General features: G+C 46.1%; 8 non-coding genes and 48 pseudogenes across 8 annotated transcripts; all 56 read right to left on the bottom strand.

Annotated features, from left to right (window-relative positions):
• The window catches only part of LOC142117302 (5S ribosomal RNA), a 119-nt pseudogene extending 58 nt beyond the window's left edge, over window positions 1-61 (bottom strand).
• Window positions 62-341: 280 nt separating this feature from the next.
• Window positions 342-460, bottom strand: LOC142117372 (5S ribosomal RNA). The gene has a single exon (XR_012682790.1). It is a non-coding gene; the product is annotated as a 5S ribosomal RNA (ribosomal RNA).
• Window positions 461-539: 79 nt separating this feature from the next.
• On the bottom strand, window positions 540-658 carry LOC142117409 (5S ribosomal RNA). The gene has a single exon (XR_012682823.1). It is a non-coding gene; the product is annotated as a 5S ribosomal RNA (ribosomal RNA).
• An 80-nt stretch (window positions 659-738) lies between these two features.
• LOC142117850 (5S ribosomal RNA) lies at window positions 739-857 on the bottom strand (annotated as a pseudogene).
• An 81-nt stretch (window positions 858-938) lies between these two features.
• LOC142117213 (5S ribosomal RNA) lies at window positions 939-1,057 on the bottom strand (annotated as a pseudogene).
• Window positions 1,058-1,139: 82 nt separating this feature from the next.
• Window positions 1,140-1,258, bottom strand: LOC142117298 (5S ribosomal RNA; annotated as a pseudogene).
• A 241-nt stretch (window positions 1,259-1,499) lies between these two features.
• LOC142117284 (5S ribosomal RNA) lies at window positions 1,500-1,618 on the bottom strand (annotated as a pseudogene).
• Window positions 1,619-1,886: 268 nt separating this feature from the next.
• Window positions 1,887-2,005, bottom strand: LOC142117180 (5S ribosomal RNA; annotated as a pseudogene).
• A 79-nt stretch (window positions 2,006-2,084) lies between these two features.
• On the bottom strand, window positions 2,085-2,203 carry LOC142117526 (5S ribosomal RNA). Its single transcript, XR_012682931.1, has one exon. It is a non-coding gene; the product is annotated as a 5S ribosomal RNA (ribosomal RNA).
• An 81-nt stretch (window positions 2,204-2,284) lies between these two features.
• LOC142117351 (5S ribosomal RNA) lies at window positions 2,285-2,403 on the bottom strand (annotated as a pseudogene).
• An 81-nt stretch (window positions 2,404-2,484) lies between these two features.
• Window positions 2,485-2,603, bottom strand: LOC142117507 (5S ribosomal RNA). The gene has a single exon (XR_012682913.1). It is a non-coding gene; the product is annotated as a 5S ribosomal RNA (ribosomal RNA).
• An 81-nt stretch (window positions 2,604-2,684) lies between these two features.
• Window positions 2,685-2,803, bottom strand: LOC142117601 (5S ribosomal RNA; annotated as a pseudogene).
• Window positions 2,804-2,884: 81 nt separating this feature from the next.
• LOC142117193 (5S ribosomal RNA) lies at window positions 2,885-3,003 on the bottom strand (annotated as a pseudogene).
• Window positions 3,004-3,084: 81 nt separating this feature from the next.
• On the bottom strand, window positions 3,085-3,203 carry LOC142117188 (5S ribosomal RNA; annotated as a pseudogene).
• A 79-nt stretch (window positions 3,204-3,282) lies between these two features.
• LOC142117731 (5S ribosomal RNA) lies at window positions 3,283-3,401 on the bottom strand (annotated as a pseudogene).
• An 81-nt stretch (window positions 3,402-3,482) lies between these two features.
• On the bottom strand, window positions 3,483-3,591 carry LOC142117333 (5S ribosomal RNA; annotated as a pseudogene).
• An 80-nt stretch (window positions 3,592-3,671) lies between these two features.
• On the bottom strand, window positions 3,672-3,790 carry LOC142117749 (5S ribosomal RNA; annotated as a pseudogene).
• A 429-nt stretch (window positions 3,791-4,219) lies between these two features.
• On the bottom strand, window positions 4,220-4,338 carry LOC142117229 (5S ribosomal RNA; annotated as a pseudogene).
• Window positions 4,339-4,418: 80 nt separating this feature from the next.
• Window positions 4,419-4,537, bottom strand: LOC142117607 (5S ribosomal RNA; annotated as a pseudogene).
• An 83-nt stretch (window positions 4,538-4,620) lies between these two features.
• Window positions 4,621-4,739, bottom strand: LOC142117816 (5S ribosomal RNA; annotated as a pseudogene).
• Window positions 4,740-4,978: 239 nt separating this feature from the next.
• On the bottom strand, window positions 4,979-5,097 carry LOC142117722 (5S ribosomal RNA; annotated as a pseudogene).
• Window positions 5,098-5,178: 81 nt separating this feature from the next.
• On the bottom strand, window positions 5,179-5,297 carry LOC142117206 (5S ribosomal RNA; annotated as a pseudogene).
• An 81-nt stretch (window positions 5,298-5,378) lies between these two features.
• LOC142117600 (5S ribosomal RNA) lies at window positions 5,379-5,497 on the bottom strand (annotated as a pseudogene).
• An 81-nt stretch (window positions 5,498-5,578) lies between these two features.
• On the bottom strand, window positions 5,579-5,697 carry LOC142117192 (5S ribosomal RNA; annotated as a pseudogene).
• An 81-nt stretch (window positions 5,698-5,778) lies between these two features.
• On the bottom strand, window positions 5,779-5,897 carry LOC142117186 (5S ribosomal RNA; annotated as a pseudogene).
• Window positions 5,898-5,976: 79 nt separating this feature from the next.
• On the bottom strand, window positions 5,977-6,095 carry LOC142117729 (5S ribosomal RNA; annotated as a pseudogene).
• An 81-nt stretch (window positions 6,096-6,176) lies between these two features.
• LOC142117331 (5S ribosomal RNA) lies at window positions 6,177-6,285 on the bottom strand (annotated as a pseudogene).
• Window positions 6,286-6,365: 80 nt separating this feature from the next.
• On the bottom strand, window positions 6,366-6,484 carry LOC142117676 (5S ribosomal RNA; annotated as a pseudogene).
• Window positions 6,485-6,723: 239 nt separating this feature from the next.
• LOC142117872 (5S ribosomal RNA) lies at window positions 6,724-6,842 on the bottom strand (annotated as a pseudogene).
• An 82-nt stretch (window positions 6,843-6,924) lies between these two features.
• On the bottom strand, window positions 6,925-7,033 carry LOC142117345 (5S ribosomal RNA; annotated as a pseudogene).
• Window positions 7,034-7,114: 81 nt separating this feature from the next.
• Window positions 7,115-7,233, bottom strand: LOC142117227 (5S ribosomal RNA; annotated as a pseudogene).
• Window positions 7,234-7,313: 80 nt separating this feature from the next.
• On the bottom strand, window positions 7,314-7,432 carry LOC142117689 (5S ribosomal RNA; annotated as a pseudogene).
• A 79-nt stretch (window positions 7,433-7,511) lies between these two features.
• On the bottom strand, window positions 7,512-7,630 carry LOC142117408 (5S ribosomal RNA). The gene has a single exon (XR_012682822.1). It is a non-coding gene; the product is annotated as a 5S ribosomal RNA (ribosomal RNA).
• Window positions 7,631-7,712: 82 nt separating this feature from the next.
• Window positions 7,713-7,821, bottom strand: LOC142117339 (5S ribosomal RNA; annotated as a pseudogene).
• An 81-nt stretch (window positions 7,822-7,902) lies between these two features.
• On the bottom strand, window positions 7,903-8,021 carry LOC142117608 (5S ribosomal RNA). Its single transcript, XR_012682964.1, has one exon. It is a non-coding gene; the product is annotated as a 5S ribosomal RNA (ribosomal RNA).
• Window positions 8,022-8,101: 80 nt separating this feature from the next.
• On the bottom strand, window positions 8,102-8,220 carry LOC142117606 (5S ribosomal RNA; annotated as a pseudogene).
• Window positions 8,221-8,300: 80 nt separating this feature from the next.
• On the bottom strand, window positions 8,301-8,419 carry LOC142117728 (5S ribosomal RNA; annotated as a pseudogene).
• An 81-nt stretch (window positions 8,420-8,500) lies between these two features.
• LOC142117329 (5S ribosomal RNA) lies at window positions 8,501-8,609 on the bottom strand (annotated as a pseudogene).
• Window positions 8,610-8,689: 80 nt separating this feature from the next.
• Window positions 8,690-8,808, bottom strand: LOC142117817 (5S ribosomal RNA; annotated as a pseudogene).
• An 81-nt stretch (window positions 8,809-8,889) lies between these two features.
• On the bottom strand, window positions 8,890-9,008 carry LOC142117271 (5S ribosomal RNA). Its single transcript, XR_012682763.1, has one exon. It is a non-coding gene; the product is annotated as a 5S ribosomal RNA (ribosomal RNA).
• Window positions 9,009-9,088: 80 nt separating this feature from the next.
• On the bottom strand, window positions 9,089-9,207 carry LOC142117604 (5S ribosomal RNA; annotated as a pseudogene).
• Window positions 9,208-9,290: 83 nt separating this feature from the next.
• LOC142117813 (5S ribosomal RNA) lies at window positions 9,291-9,409 on the bottom strand (annotated as a pseudogene).
• A 239-nt stretch (window positions 9,410-9,648) lies between these two features.
• LOC142117721 (5S ribosomal RNA) lies at window positions 9,649-9,767 on the bottom strand (annotated as a pseudogene).
• Window positions 9,768-9,848: 81 nt separating this feature from the next.
• LOC142117205 (5S ribosomal RNA) lies at window positions 9,849-9,967 on the bottom strand (annotated as a pseudogene).
• An 81-nt stretch (window positions 9,968-10,048) lies between these two features.
• LOC142117599 (5S ribosomal RNA) lies at window positions 10,049-10,167 on the bottom strand (annotated as a pseudogene).
• An 81-nt stretch (window positions 10,168-10,248) lies between these two features.
• LOC142117191 (5S ribosomal RNA) lies at window positions 10,249-10,367 on the bottom strand (annotated as a pseudogene).
• Window positions 10,368-10,448: 81 nt separating this feature from the next.
• On the bottom strand, window positions 10,449-10,567 carry LOC142117184 (5S ribosomal RNA; annotated as a pseudogene).
• Window positions 10,568-10,646: 79 nt separating this feature from the next.
• LOC142117727 (5S ribosomal RNA) lies at window positions 10,647-10,765 on the bottom strand (annotated as a pseudogene).
• Window positions 10,766-10,846: 81 nt separating this feature from the next.
• On the bottom strand, window positions 10,847-10,955 carry LOC142117328 (5S ribosomal RNA; annotated as a pseudogene).
• An 80-nt stretch (window positions 10,956-11,035) lies between these two features.
• LOC142117765 (5S ribosomal RNA) lies at window positions 11,036-11,154 on the bottom strand (annotated as a pseudogene).
• Window positions 11,155-11,235: 81 nt separating this feature from the next.
• LOC142117259 (5S ribosomal RNA) lies at window positions 11,236-11,354 on the bottom strand. The gene has a single exon (XR_012682762.1). It is a non-coding gene; the product is annotated as a 5S ribosomal RNA (ribosomal RNA).
• Window positions 11,355-11,434: 80 nt separating this feature from the next.
• On the bottom strand, window positions 11,435-11,553 carry LOC142117603 (5S ribosomal RNA; annotated as a pseudogene).
• An 83-nt stretch (window positions 11,554-11,636) lies between these two features.
• On the bottom strand, window positions 11,637-11,755 carry LOC142117812 (5S ribosomal RNA; annotated as a pseudogene).
• Window positions 11,756-11,994: 239 nt separating this feature from the next.
• On the bottom strand, window positions 11,995-12,113 carry LOC142117720 (5S ribosomal RNA; annotated as a pseudogene).
• An 81-nt stretch (window positions 12,114-12,194) lies between these two features.
• LOC142117204 (5S ribosomal RNA) lies at window positions 12,195-12,313 on the bottom strand (annotated as a pseudogene).
• An 81-nt stretch (window positions 12,314-12,394) lies between these two features.
• LOC142117598 (5S ribosomal RNA) overlaps window positions 12,395-12,500 on the bottom strand; it is a 119-nt pseudogene continuing 13 nt past the window's right edge.

The raw sequence follows: 12,500 nt of genomic DNA, 5'->3' as shown, positions 1-12,500 counted from the left end.
CTCTGCTTAGCTTCCAAGATCAGACGATATTGGGCTTGTTCAGGGTGTTGTGGCTGTAGGATTTGGCTTCCTAATGACCTACATCACTTATACATCTGAAAACCAGCATTGAAGGAAGCCGGATCAAAAGAGAAAAAAAAAGGCCTACAGCACCTGATATTCCCAGGTGGTCTCCCATCCATGTACTAACTAGGCCTGGCGCGGCTTATCTTTCAAGATCAGACGAGATTGTGCTTGTTCAAGGTGGAGTGGCTGTAGGTGTTAGTTTCCTATTGACCTACATCTCTTATACATCTCAACACCAGCATTGAAGGAAGCCAGAACAAGAGAGAAAAAAAAAAGGCCTACAGCACCTGGTATTCCCAGGTGGTCTCCCATCCAAGTACTAACCAGGCCCGGCTCTGCTTAGCTTCCAAGATCAGATGAGATTGGGCTTGTTCAGGGTGGTGTGGCTGTAGGTATTGTTTTCATATTGACCTACATCTCTTATACATCTCAAAACCAGCATTGAAGGAGGCCGGAACAAGAGAGAAAAAAAAAGCCTACAGCACCTGGTATTTCCAGGTGGTCTCCCATCCAAGTACTAACCAGGCCCAGCCCTGCTTAGCTTCCAAGATCAGACGAGATTGGGCTTGTTCAGGGTGGTGTGGCTGTAGGTATTGGTTTCCTATTGACCTACATCTCTTATACATCTAAAAACAAGCATTGAAGGAAGCCGGAACAAGAGAGAAAAAAAAAAGCCTATAGCACCTGTTATTCCCAGGTGGTCTCCCATCCAAGTACTAACCAGGCCTAGCGCTGCTTAGCTTCCAAGATCAGACGAGATTGGGCTTGTTCAGGGTGGTGTGGCTGTAGGTATTGGTTTTCTATTGACCTACATCTCTTATATATCTCAAAACCAGCAATGAAGGAAGCCGGAACAAGAGAGAAAAAAAAAAGGCCTAGAGCACCTGGTATCCCCAGGTGGTCTCTCATCCAAGTACTAACCAGGCCTGGCCCTGCTTAGCTTCCAAGATCAGATGAGATTGGGCTTGTTCAGGGTGGTGTGGCTGTAGGTATTGGTTTCCTAATGACCTACATCTCTTATACATCTCAAAACCAGCATTGAAGGAAGCCGGAACAAGAGAGATAAAAAAAAAGGCCTACATCAGCTGGTATTGCCAGGTGGTCTCCCATCCAAGTACTAACCAGGCCTGGCCCTGCTTAGCTTCCAAGATCAGATGAGATTGGGCTTGTCTAGGGTGGTGTGGCTGTAGGTATTGGCTTCCTAATGACCTACATCACTTATACATTTTAAAACCAGCATTGAAGGAAGCCAGAACAAGAGAGAAAAAAAAAAGTACTAACCAGGCCTGGACCTGCTTAGCTTTCAAGATCAGACGAGATTGGGCTTGTTCAGGGTGGTGTGGCTGTAGGTATTGGTTTCTTATTGACCTACATCTCTTATACATCTCAAAACCAGCATTGAAGGAGGCCGGAACAAGAGAGAAAAAAAAAAAGGCCTACAGCACCTGGTATTCCCAGGTGGTCTCCCATTCAAGTACTAACTAGGCCCGGCGCTGCTTATCTTTCAAGATCAGACGAGATTGTGCTTGTTCAAGGTGGAGTGGTTGTAGGTATTGGTTTCCTACTGACCTACATCTCTTATACATCTCAAAACCAGCATTGAAGGAAGCCGGAACAAGAGAGATAAAAAAAAAGGCCTACAGCAGCTGGTATCCCATCCAAGTACTAACCAGGCCCGGCCCTGCTTAGCTTCCATGATCAGACGAGATTGGGCTTGTTCAGGGTGGTGTGGCTGTAGGTATTAGTTTTCTATTGACCTACATCTCTTATACATCTCAAAACCAGCATTGAAGGAAGCCGGAACAAGAGAGAAAAAAAAAGGCCTACAGCACCTGGTATTCCCAGGTGGTCTCCCATCAAAGAACTAACCAGGTCTGGCCCTGCTTAACTTCCAAGATCAAACGAGATTGGGCTTGTTCAGAGATGTGTAGCTGTAGGTATTGGTTTTGTATTGACCTACATCTCTTATAATCTCAAAACCAGCATTGAAGGAAGCCGGAACAAAAGAGAAAAAAGAAGGCCTACAGCACCTGGTATTCGCAGGTGGTCTCCCACCGAAGTACTAACCAGGCCCGGCCCTGCTTAGCTTTCAAGATCAGATGAGATTGGGCTTGTTCAGGGTGGTGTGGCTGTAGGTATTGTTTTCCTATTGACCTACATCTCTTATACATCTAGAAACCAGCATTGAAGGAAGCCGGAACAAGAGAGAAGAAAAAAAGGCCTACAGCACCTGGTATTCCCAGGTGGTCTCCCATCCATGTACTAACTAGGCCTGGCGCGGCTTATCTTTCAAGATCAGACGAGATTGTGCTTGTTCAAGGTGGAGTGGCTGTAGGTATTAGTTTCCTATTGACCTACATCTCTTATACATCTCAACACCAGCATTGAAGGAAGCCAGAACAAGAGAGAAAAAAAAAAGGCCTACAGCACCTGGTATTCCCAGGTGGTCTCCCATCCAAGTACTAACCAGGCCCGGCCCTGCTTAGCTTGCAAGATCAGACGAGATTGGGCTTGTTCAGGGTGGTGTGGCTGTAGGTGTTGGTTTCCTATTGACCTACATCTCTTATATATCTCAAAACCAGCATTGAAGGAAGCCGGAACAAGAGAGAAAAAAAAAAGGCCTACAGCACCTGGTATTCCCAGGTGGTCTCCCATCCAAGTACTAACCAGGCCTGGCCCTGCTTAGCTTCCAAGATCAGACGAGATTGGGCTTGTTCAGGGTGGTGTGGTTGTAGGTATTGGTTGCCTATTGACCTACATCTCTTATACATCTCAAAACCAGCATTGAAGGAAGCCGGAACAAGAGAGATAAAAAAAAGGCCTACAGCAGCTGGTATTGCCAGGTGGTCTCCCATCCAAGTACTAACCAGGCCCGGCCCTGCTTAGCTTCCAAGATCAGATGAGATTGGGCTTGTTCAGGGTAGTGGGGCTGTAGGTATTGGTTTCCTATTGACCTACATCTCTTATACATCTCAAAACCAGCATTGAAGGAAGCCGGAACAAGAGAGAAAAAAAAAAGGCCTACAGCACCTGGTATTCCCAGGTGGTCTCCCATCAAAGTACTAACCAGGTCCGGCCCTGCTTAACTTCCAAGATCAAACGAGATTGGGCTTGTTCAGAGATGTGTATCTGTAGGTATTGGTTTAGTATTGACCTACATCTCTTATAATCTCAAAACCAGCATTGAAGGAAGCCGGAACAAGAGAGAAAAAAAAAGGCCTACAGCACCTGGTATTCCCAGGTTGTCTCCCATCCAAGTACTAACCAGTCCCGGCCCTGCTTAGCTTCCAAGATCAGATGAGATTGGGCTTGTTCAGGGTGGTGTGGCTGTAGGTATTGTTTTAATATTGACCTACATCTCTTATACATCTAGAAACCAGCATTGAAGGAAGCCGGAACAAGAGAGAAGAAAAAAAGGCCTACAGCACCTGGTATTCCCAGGTGGTCTCCCATCCAAGTACTAACCAGGCCTGGCTCTGCTTAGCTTCCAAGATCAGGCTTGTTCAGGGTGGTGTGGCTGTAGGTATTGGTTTCCTATTGACCTACATCTCTTATACATCTCAAAACCAGCATTGAAGGAGGCCGGAACAAGAGAGAAAAAAAAAAGCCTACAGCACCTGGTATTTCCAGGTGGTCACCCATCCAAGTACTAACCAGGCCCGGCACTGCTTATCTTTCAAGATCAGACGAGATTGGGCTTGTCCAGGGTGGTGTGGCTGTAGGTATTGGTTTTCTAATAACCTACATCACTTATACATTTTAAAACCAGCATTGAAGGAAGCCAGAACAAGAGAGAAAAAAAAAAGTACTAACCAGGCCTGGACCTGCTTAGCTTTCAAGATCAGACGAGATTGGGCTTGTTCAGGGTGGTGTGGCTGTAGGTATTGGTTTCCTATTGACCTACATCTCTTATACATCTCAAAACCAGCATTGAAGGAGGCCGGAACAAGAGAGAAAAAAAAAAGCCTACAGCACCTGGTATTCCCAGGTGGTCTCGCATCCAAGTACTAACCAGGCCCGGCTCTGCTTAGCGTCCAAGATCAGGCTTGTTCAGGGTGGTGTGGCTGTAGGTATTGGTTTCCTATTGACCTGCATCTCTTATACATCTAAAAACAAGCATTGAAGGAAGCCGGAACAAGAGAGAAAAAAAAAAAGCCTACAGCACCTAGTATTCCCAGGTGGTCTCCCATCCAAGTACTAACCAGGCCTGGCCCTGCTTAGCTTCCAAGATCAAACGAGATTGGGCTTCTTTAGAGATGTGTAGCTGTAGGTATTGTTTCTTATTGACCTACATCTCTTATACATCTAGAAACCAGCATTGAAGGAAGCCGGAACAAGAGAGAAGAAAAAAAGGCCTACAGCACCTGGTATTCCCAGGTGGTCTCCCATCCACGTACTAACCAGGCCCGGCTCTGCTTAGCTTCCAAGATCAGACGAGATTGGGCTTGTTCAGGGCGGTGTGGCTGTAGGTATTGGTTTCCTATTGACCTACAACTCTTATACATCTAAAAACAAGCATTGAAGGAAGCCGGAACAAGAGAGAAAGAAAAAAAAAGCCTACAGCACCTGGTATTCCCAGGTGGTCTCCCATCCAAGTACTAACCAGGCCTGGCTCTGCTTAGCTTCCAAGATCAGACGAGATTGGGCTTGTCCAGGGTGGTGTGGCTTTAGGTATTGGTTTCCTAATGATCTACATCACTTATACATTTTAAAACCAGCATTGAAGGAAGCCAGAACAAGAGAGAAAAAAAAAAGTACTAACCAGACCTGGACCTGCTTAGCTTTCAAGATCAGGTGAGATTGGGCTTGTTCAGGGTGGTGTGGCTGTAGGTATTGGTTTCCTATTGACCTACATCTCTTATACATCTCAAAACCAGCATTGAAGGAGGCCGGAACAAGAGAGAAAAAAAAAAGCCTACAGCACCTGGTATTTCCAGGTGGTCTCCCATGCAAGTACTAACCAGGCCCAGCCCTGCTTAGCTTCCAAGATTAGACGAGATTGGGCTTGTTCAGGGTGGTGTGGCTGTAGGTATTGTTTTCCTATTGACCTACATCTCTTATACATCTAAAAACAAGCATTGAAGGAAGATGGAACAAGAGAGAAAAAAAAAAAGCCTATAGCACCTGTTATTCCCAGGTGGTCTCCCATTTAAGTACTAACCAGGCCTAGCCCTGCTTAGCTTGCAAGATCAGACGAGATTGGGCTTGTTCAGGGTGGTGTGGCTGTAGGTGTTGGTTTCCTATTGACCTACATCTCTTATATATCTCAAAACCAGCATTGAAGGAAGCCGGAACAAGAGAGAAAAAAAAAAGGCCTACAGCACCTGGTATTCCCAGGTGGTCTCCCATCCAAGTACTAACCAGGCCTGGCCCTGCTTAGCTTCCAAGATCAGACGAGATTGGGCTTGTTCAGGGTGGTGTGGTTGTAGGTATTGGTTGCCTATTGACCTACATCTCTTATACATCTCAAAACCAGCATTGAAGGAAGCCGGAACAAGAGAGATAAAAAAAAGGCCTACAGCAGCTGGTATTGCCAGGTGGTCTCCCATCCAAGTACTAACCAGGCCCGGCCCTGCTTAGCTTCCAAGATCAGATGAGATTGGGCTTGTTCAGGGTAGTGGGGCTGTAGGTATTGGTTTCCTATTGACCTACATCTCTTATACATCTCAAAACCAGCATTGAAGGAAGCCGGAACAAGAGAGAAAAAAAAAAGGCCTACAGCACCTGGTATTCCCAGGTGGTCTCCCATCAAAGTACTAACCAGGTCCGGCCCTGCTTAACTTCCAAGATCAAACGAGATTGGGCTTGTTCAGAGATGTGTATCTGTAGGTATTGGTTTAGTATTGACCTACATCTCTTATAATCTCAAAACCAGCATTGAAGGAAGCCGGAACAAGAGAGAAAAAAAAAGGCCTACAGCACCTGGTATTCCCAGGTTGTCTCCCATCCAAGTACTAACCAGTCCCGGCCCTGCTTAGCTTCCAAGATCAGATGAGATTGGGCTTGTTCAGGGTGGTGTGGCTGTAGGTATTGTTTTAATATTGACCTACATCTCTTATACATCTAGAAACCAGCATTGAAGGAAGCCGGAACAAGAGAGAAGAAAAAAAGGCCTACAGCACCTGGTATTCCCAGGTGGTCTCCCATCCAAGTACTAACCAGGCCTGGCTCTGCTTAGCTTCCAAGATCAGGCTTGTTCAGGGTGGTGTGGCTGTAGGTATTGGTTTCCTATTGACCTACATCTCTTATACATCTCAAAACCAGCATTGAAGGAGGCCGGAACAAGAGAGAAAAAAAAAAACCTACAGCACCTGGTATTTCCAGGTGGTCACCCATCCAAGTACTAACCAGGCCCGGCACTGCTTATCTTTCAAGATCAGACGAGATTGGGCTTGTCCAGGGTGGTGTGGCTGTAGGTATTGGTTTTCTAATAACCTACATCACTTATACATTTTAAAACCAGCATTGAAGGAAGCCAGAACAAGAGAGAAAAAAAAAAGTACTAACCAGGCCCGGACCTGCTTAGCTTTCAAGATCAGACGAGATTGGGCTTGTTCAGGGTGGTGTGGCTGTAGGTATTGGTTTCCTATTGACCTACATCTCTTATACATCTCAAAACCAGCATTGAAGGAGGCCGGAACAAGAGAGAAAAAAAAAAGCCTACAGCACCTGGTATTCCCAGGTGGTCTCCCATCCAAGTACTAACCAGGCCTGGCCCTGCTTAGCTTCCAAGATCAAACGAGATTGGGCTTCTTTAGAGATGTGTAGCTGTAGGTTTTGGTTTCCTATTGACCTACATCTCTTATACATCTCAAAACCAGCATTGAAGGAAGTCGGAACAAGAGAGAAAAAAAAAAGGGCCTACAGCACCTGGTATTCCCAGGTGGTCTCGCATCCAAGTACTAACCAGGCCCGGCTCTGCTTAGCTTCCAAGATCAGGCTTGTTCAGGGCGGTGTGGCTGTAGGTATTGGTTTCCTATTGACCTACATCTCTTATACATCTAAAAACAAGCATTGAAGGAAGCCGGAACAAGAGAGAAAAAAAAAAAGCCTACAGCACCTAGTATTCCCAGGTGGTCTCCCATCCAAGTACTAACCAGGCCTGGCCCTGCTTAGCTTCCAAGATCAAACGAGATTGGGCTTCTTTAGAGATGTGTAGCTGTAGGTTTTGGTTTCCTATTGACCTACATCTCTTATAATCTCAAAACCAGCATTGAAGGAAGCCGGAACAAGAGAGAAAAAAAAAAGGCCTACAGCACCTGGTATTCCCAGGTTGTCTCCCATCCAAGTACTAACCAGGCCCGGACCTGCTTAGCTTCCAAGATCAGATGAGATTGGGCTTGTTCAGGGTGGTGTGGCTGTAGGTATTGGTTTCTTATTGACCTACATCTCTTATACATCTAGAAACCAGCATTGAAGGAAGCCGGAACAAGAGAGAAAAAAAAAGCCTACAGCACCTGGTATTTCCAGGTGGTCTCCCATCCAAGTACTAACCAGGCCCAGCCCTGCTTAGCTTCCAAGATCAGACGAGATTGGGCTTGTTCAGGGTGGTGTGGCTGTAGGTATTGGTTTCCTATTGACCTACATCTCTTATACATCTCAAAACCAGCATTGAAGGAAGTCGGAACAAGAGAGAAAAAAAAAAGGGCCTACAGCACCTGGTATTCCCAGGTGGTCTCGCATCCAAGTACTAACCAGGCCCGGCTCTGCTTAGCTTCCAAGATCAGGCTTGTTCAGGGTGGTGTGGCTGTAGGTATTGGTTTCCTATTGACCTACATCTCTTATACATCTAAAAACCAGCATTGAAGGAAGCCGGAACAAGAGAGAAGAAAAAAAGGCCTACAGCACCTGGTATTCCCAGGTGGTCTCCCATCCAAGTACTAACCAGGCCCGTCCCTGCTTAGCTTCCAAGATCAGATGAGATTGGGCTTGTTCAGGGTGGTGTGGCTGTAGGTATTGTTTCTTATTGACCTACATCTCTTATACATCTAGAAACCAGCATTGAAGGAAGCCGGAACAAGAGAGAAGAAAAAAAGGCCTACAGCACCTGGTATTCCCAGGTGGTCTCCCATCCACGTACTAACCAGGCCCGGCTCTGCTTAGCTTCCAAGATCAGACGAGATTGGGCTTGTTCAGGGCGGTGTGGCTGTAGGTATTGGTTTCCTATTGACCTACAACTCTTATACATCTAAAAACAAGCATTGAAGGAAGCCGGAACAAGAGAGAAAAAAAAAGGCCTACAGCACCTGGTATTCCCAGGTTGTCTCCCATCCAAGTACTAACCAGTCCCGGCCCTGCTTAGCTTCCAAGATCAGATGAGATTGGGCTTGTTCAGGGTGGTGTGGCTGTAGGTATTGTTTTAATATTGACCTACATCTCTTATACATCTAGAAACCAGCATTGAAGGAAGCCGGAACAAGAGAGAAGAAAAAAAGGCCTACAGCACCTGGTATTCCCAGGTGGTCTCCCATCCAAGTACTAACCAGGCCTGGCTCTGCTTAGCTTCCAAGATCAGGCTTGTTCAGGGTGGTGTGGCTGTAGGTATTGGTTTCCTATTGACCTACATCTCTTATACATCTCAAAACCAGCATTGAAGGAGGCCGGAACAAGAGAGAAAAAAAAAAGCCTACAGCACCTGGTATTTCCAGGTGGTCACCCATCCAAATACTAACCAGGCCTGGCACTGCTTATCTTTCAAGATCAGACGAGATTGGGCTTGTCCAGGGTGGTGTGGCTGTAGGTATTGGTTTTCTAATAACCTACATCACTTATACATTTTAAAACCAGCATTGAAGGAAGCCGGAACAAGAGAGAAGAAAAAAAGGCCTACAGCACCTGGTATTCCCAGGTGGTCTCCCATCCAAGTACTAACCAGGCCCGTCCCTGCTTAGCTTCCAAGATCAGACGAGATTGGGCTTGTTCAGGGTGGTGTGGCTGTAGGTATTGTTTCTTATTGACCTACATCTCTTATACATCTAGAAACCAGCATTGAAGGAAGCCGGAACAAGAGAGAAGAAAAAAAGGCCTACAGCACCTGGTATTCCCAGGTGGTCTCCCATCCACGTACTAACCAGGCCCGGCTCTGCTTAGCTTCCAAGATCAGACGAGATTGGGCTTGTTCAGGGCGGTGTGGCTGTAGGTATTGGTTTCCTATTGACCTACAACTCTTATACATCTAAAAACAAGCATTGAAGGAAGCCGGAACAAGAGAGAAAGAAAAAAAAAGCCTACAGCACCTGGTATTCCCAGGTGGTCTCCCATCCAAGTACTAACCAGGCCTGGCTCTGCTTAGCTTCCAAGATCAGACGAGATTGGGCTTGTCCAGGGTGGTGTGGCTTTAGGTATTGGTTTCCTAATGATCTACATCACTTATACATTTTAAAACCAGCATTGAAGGAAGCCAGAACAAGAGAGAAAAAAAAAAGTACTAACCAGACCTGGACCTGCTTAGCTTTCAAGATCAGATGAGATTGGGCTTGTTCAGGGTGGTGTGGCTGTAGGTATTGGTTTCCTATTGACCTACATCTCTTATACATCTCAAAACCAGCATTGAAGGAGGCCGGAACAAGAGAGAAAAAAAAAAGCCTACAGCACCTGGTATTTCCAGGTGGTCTCCCATGCAAGTACTAACCAGGCCCAGCCCTGCTTAGCTTCCAAGATTAGACGAGATTGGGCTTGTTCAGGGTGGTGTGGCTGTAGGTATTGTTTTCCTATTGACCTACATCTCTTATACATCTAAAAACAAGCATTGAAGGAAGATGGAACAAGAGAGAAAAAAAAAAAGCCTATAGCACCTGTTATTCCCAGGTGGTCTCCCATTTAAGTACTAACCAGGCCTAGCCCTGCTTAGCTTGCAAGATCAGACGAGATTGGGCTTGTTCAGGGTGGTGTGGCTGTAGGTGTTGGTTTCCTATTGACCTACATCTCTTATATATCTCAAAACCAGCATTGAAGGAAGCCGGAACAAGAGAGAAAAAAAAAAGGCCTACAGCACCTGGTATTCCCAGGTGGTCTCCCATCCAAGTACTAACCAGGCCTGGCCCTGCTTAGCTTCCAAGATCAGACGAGATTGGGCTTGTTCAGGGTGGTGTGGTTGTAGGTATTGGTTGCCTATTGACCTACATCTCTTATACATCTCAAAACCAGCATTGAAGGAAGCCGGAACAAGAGAGATAAAAAAAAGGCCTACAGCAGCTGGTATTGCCAGGTGGTCTCCCATCCAAGTACTAACCAGGCCCGGCCCTGCTTAGCTTCCAAGATCAGATGAGATTGGGCTTGTTCAGGGTAGTGGGGCTGTAGGTATTGGTTTCCTATTGACCTACATCTCTTATACATCTCAAAACCAGCATTGAAGGAAGCCGGAACAAGAGAGAAAAAAAAAAGGCCTACAGCACCTGGTATTCCCAGGTGGTCTCCCATCAAAGTACTAACCAGGTCCGGCCCTGCTTAACTTCCAAGATCAAACGAGATTGGGCTTGTTCAGAGATGTGTATCTGTAGGTATTGGTTTAGTATTGACCTACATCTCTTATAATCTCAAAACCAGCATTGAAGGAAGCCGGAACAAGAGAGAAAAAAAAAGGCCTACAGCACCTGGTATTCCCAGGTTGTCTCCCATCCAAGTACTAACCAGTCCCGGCCCTGCTTAGCTTCCAAGATCAGATGAGATTGGGCTTGTTCAGGGTGGTGTGGCTGTAGGTATTGTTTTAATATTGACCTACATCTCTTATACATCTAGAAACCAGCATTGAAGGAAGCCGGAACAAGAGAGAAGAAAAAAAGGCCTACAGCACCTGGTATTCCCAGGTGGTCTCCCATCCAAGTACTAACCAGGCCTGGCTCTGCTTAGCTTCCAAGATCAGGCTTGTTCAGGGTGGTGTGGCTGTAGGTATTGGTTTCCTATTGACCTACATCTCTTATACATCTCAAAACCAGCATTGAAGGAGGCCGGAACAAGAGAGAAAAAAAAAAGCCTACAGCACCTGGTATTTCCAGGTGGTCACCCATCAAAGTACTAACCAGGCCCGGCACTGCTTATCTTTCAAGATCAGACGAGATTGGGCTTGTCCAGGGTGGTGTGGCTGTAGGTATTGGTTTTCTAATAACCTACATCACTTATACATTTTAAAACCAGCATTGAAGGAAGCCGGAACAAGAGAGAAGAAAAAAAGGCCTACAGCACCTGGTATTCCCAGGTGGTCTCCCATCCAAGTACTAACCAGGCCCGTCCCTGCTTAGCTTCCAAGATCAGACGAGATTGGGCTTGTTCAGGGTGGTGTGGCTGTAGGTATTGTTTCTTATTGACCTACATCTCTTATACATCTAGAAACCAGCATTGAAGGAAGCCGGAACAAGAGAGAAGAAAAAAAGGCCTACAGCACCTGGTATTCCCAGGTGGTCTCCCATCCACGTACTAACCAGGCCCGGCTCTGCTTAGCTTCCAAGATCAGACGAGATTGGGCTTGTTCAGGGCGGTGTGGCTGTAGGTATTGGTTTCCTATTGACCTACAACTCTTATACATCTAAAAACAAGCATTGAAGGAAGCCGGAACAAGAGAGAAAGAAAAAAAAAGCCTACAGCACCTGGTATTCCCAGGTGGTCTCCCATCCAAGTACTAACCAGGCCTGGCTCTGCTTAGCTTCCAAGATCAGACGAGATTGGGCTTGTCCAGGGTGGTGTGGCTTTAGGTATTGGTTTCCTAATGATCTACATCACTTATACATTTTAAAACCAGCATTGAAGGAAGCCAGAACAAGAGAGAAAAAAAAAAGTACTAACCAGACCTGGACCTGCTTAGCTTTCAAGATCAGATGAGATTGGGCTTGTTCAGGGTGGTGTGGCTGTAGGTATTGGTTTCCTATTGACCTACATCTCTTATACATCTCAAAACCAGCATTGAAGGAGGCCGGAACAAGAGAGAAAAAAAAAAGCCTACAGCACCTGGTATTTCCAGGTGGTCTCCCATGCAAGTACTAACCAGGCCCAGCCCTGCTTAGCTTCCAAGATTAGACGAGATTGGGCTTGTTCAGGGTGGTGTGGCTGTAGGTATTGTTTTCCTATTGACCTACATCTCTTATACATCTAAAAACAAGCATTGAAGGAAGATGGAACAAGAGAGAAAAAAAAAAAGCCTATAGCACCTGTTATTCCCAGGTGGTCTCCCATTTAAGTACTAACCAGGCCTAGCCCTGCTTAGCTTGCAAGATCAGACGAGATTGGGCTTGTTCAGGGTGGTGTGGCTGTAGGTGTTGGTTTCCTATTGACCTACATCTCTTATATATCTCAAAACCAGCATTGAAGGAAGCCGGAACAAGAGAGAAAAAAAAAAGGCCTACAGCACCTGGTATTCCCAGGTGGTCTCCCATCCAAGTACTAACCAGGCCTGGCCCTGCTTAGCTTCCAAGATCAGACGAGATTGGGCTTGTTCAGGGTGG

Source organism: Mixophyes fleayi, unplaced genomic scaffold (assembly GCF_038048845.1).
Source record: "Mixophyes fleayi isolate aMixFle1 unplaced genomic scaffold, aMixFle1.hap1 Scaffold_171, whole genome shotgun sequence".
In the NCBI taxonomy this organism is placed as follows: domain Eukaryota; kingdom Metazoa; phylum Chordata; class Amphibia; order Anura; family Limnodynastidae; genus Mixophyes; species Mixophyes fleayi.
Note: the sequence above shows the minus strand (reverse complement) of the source record. Positions and strands in the feature narration are given on the sequence as shown.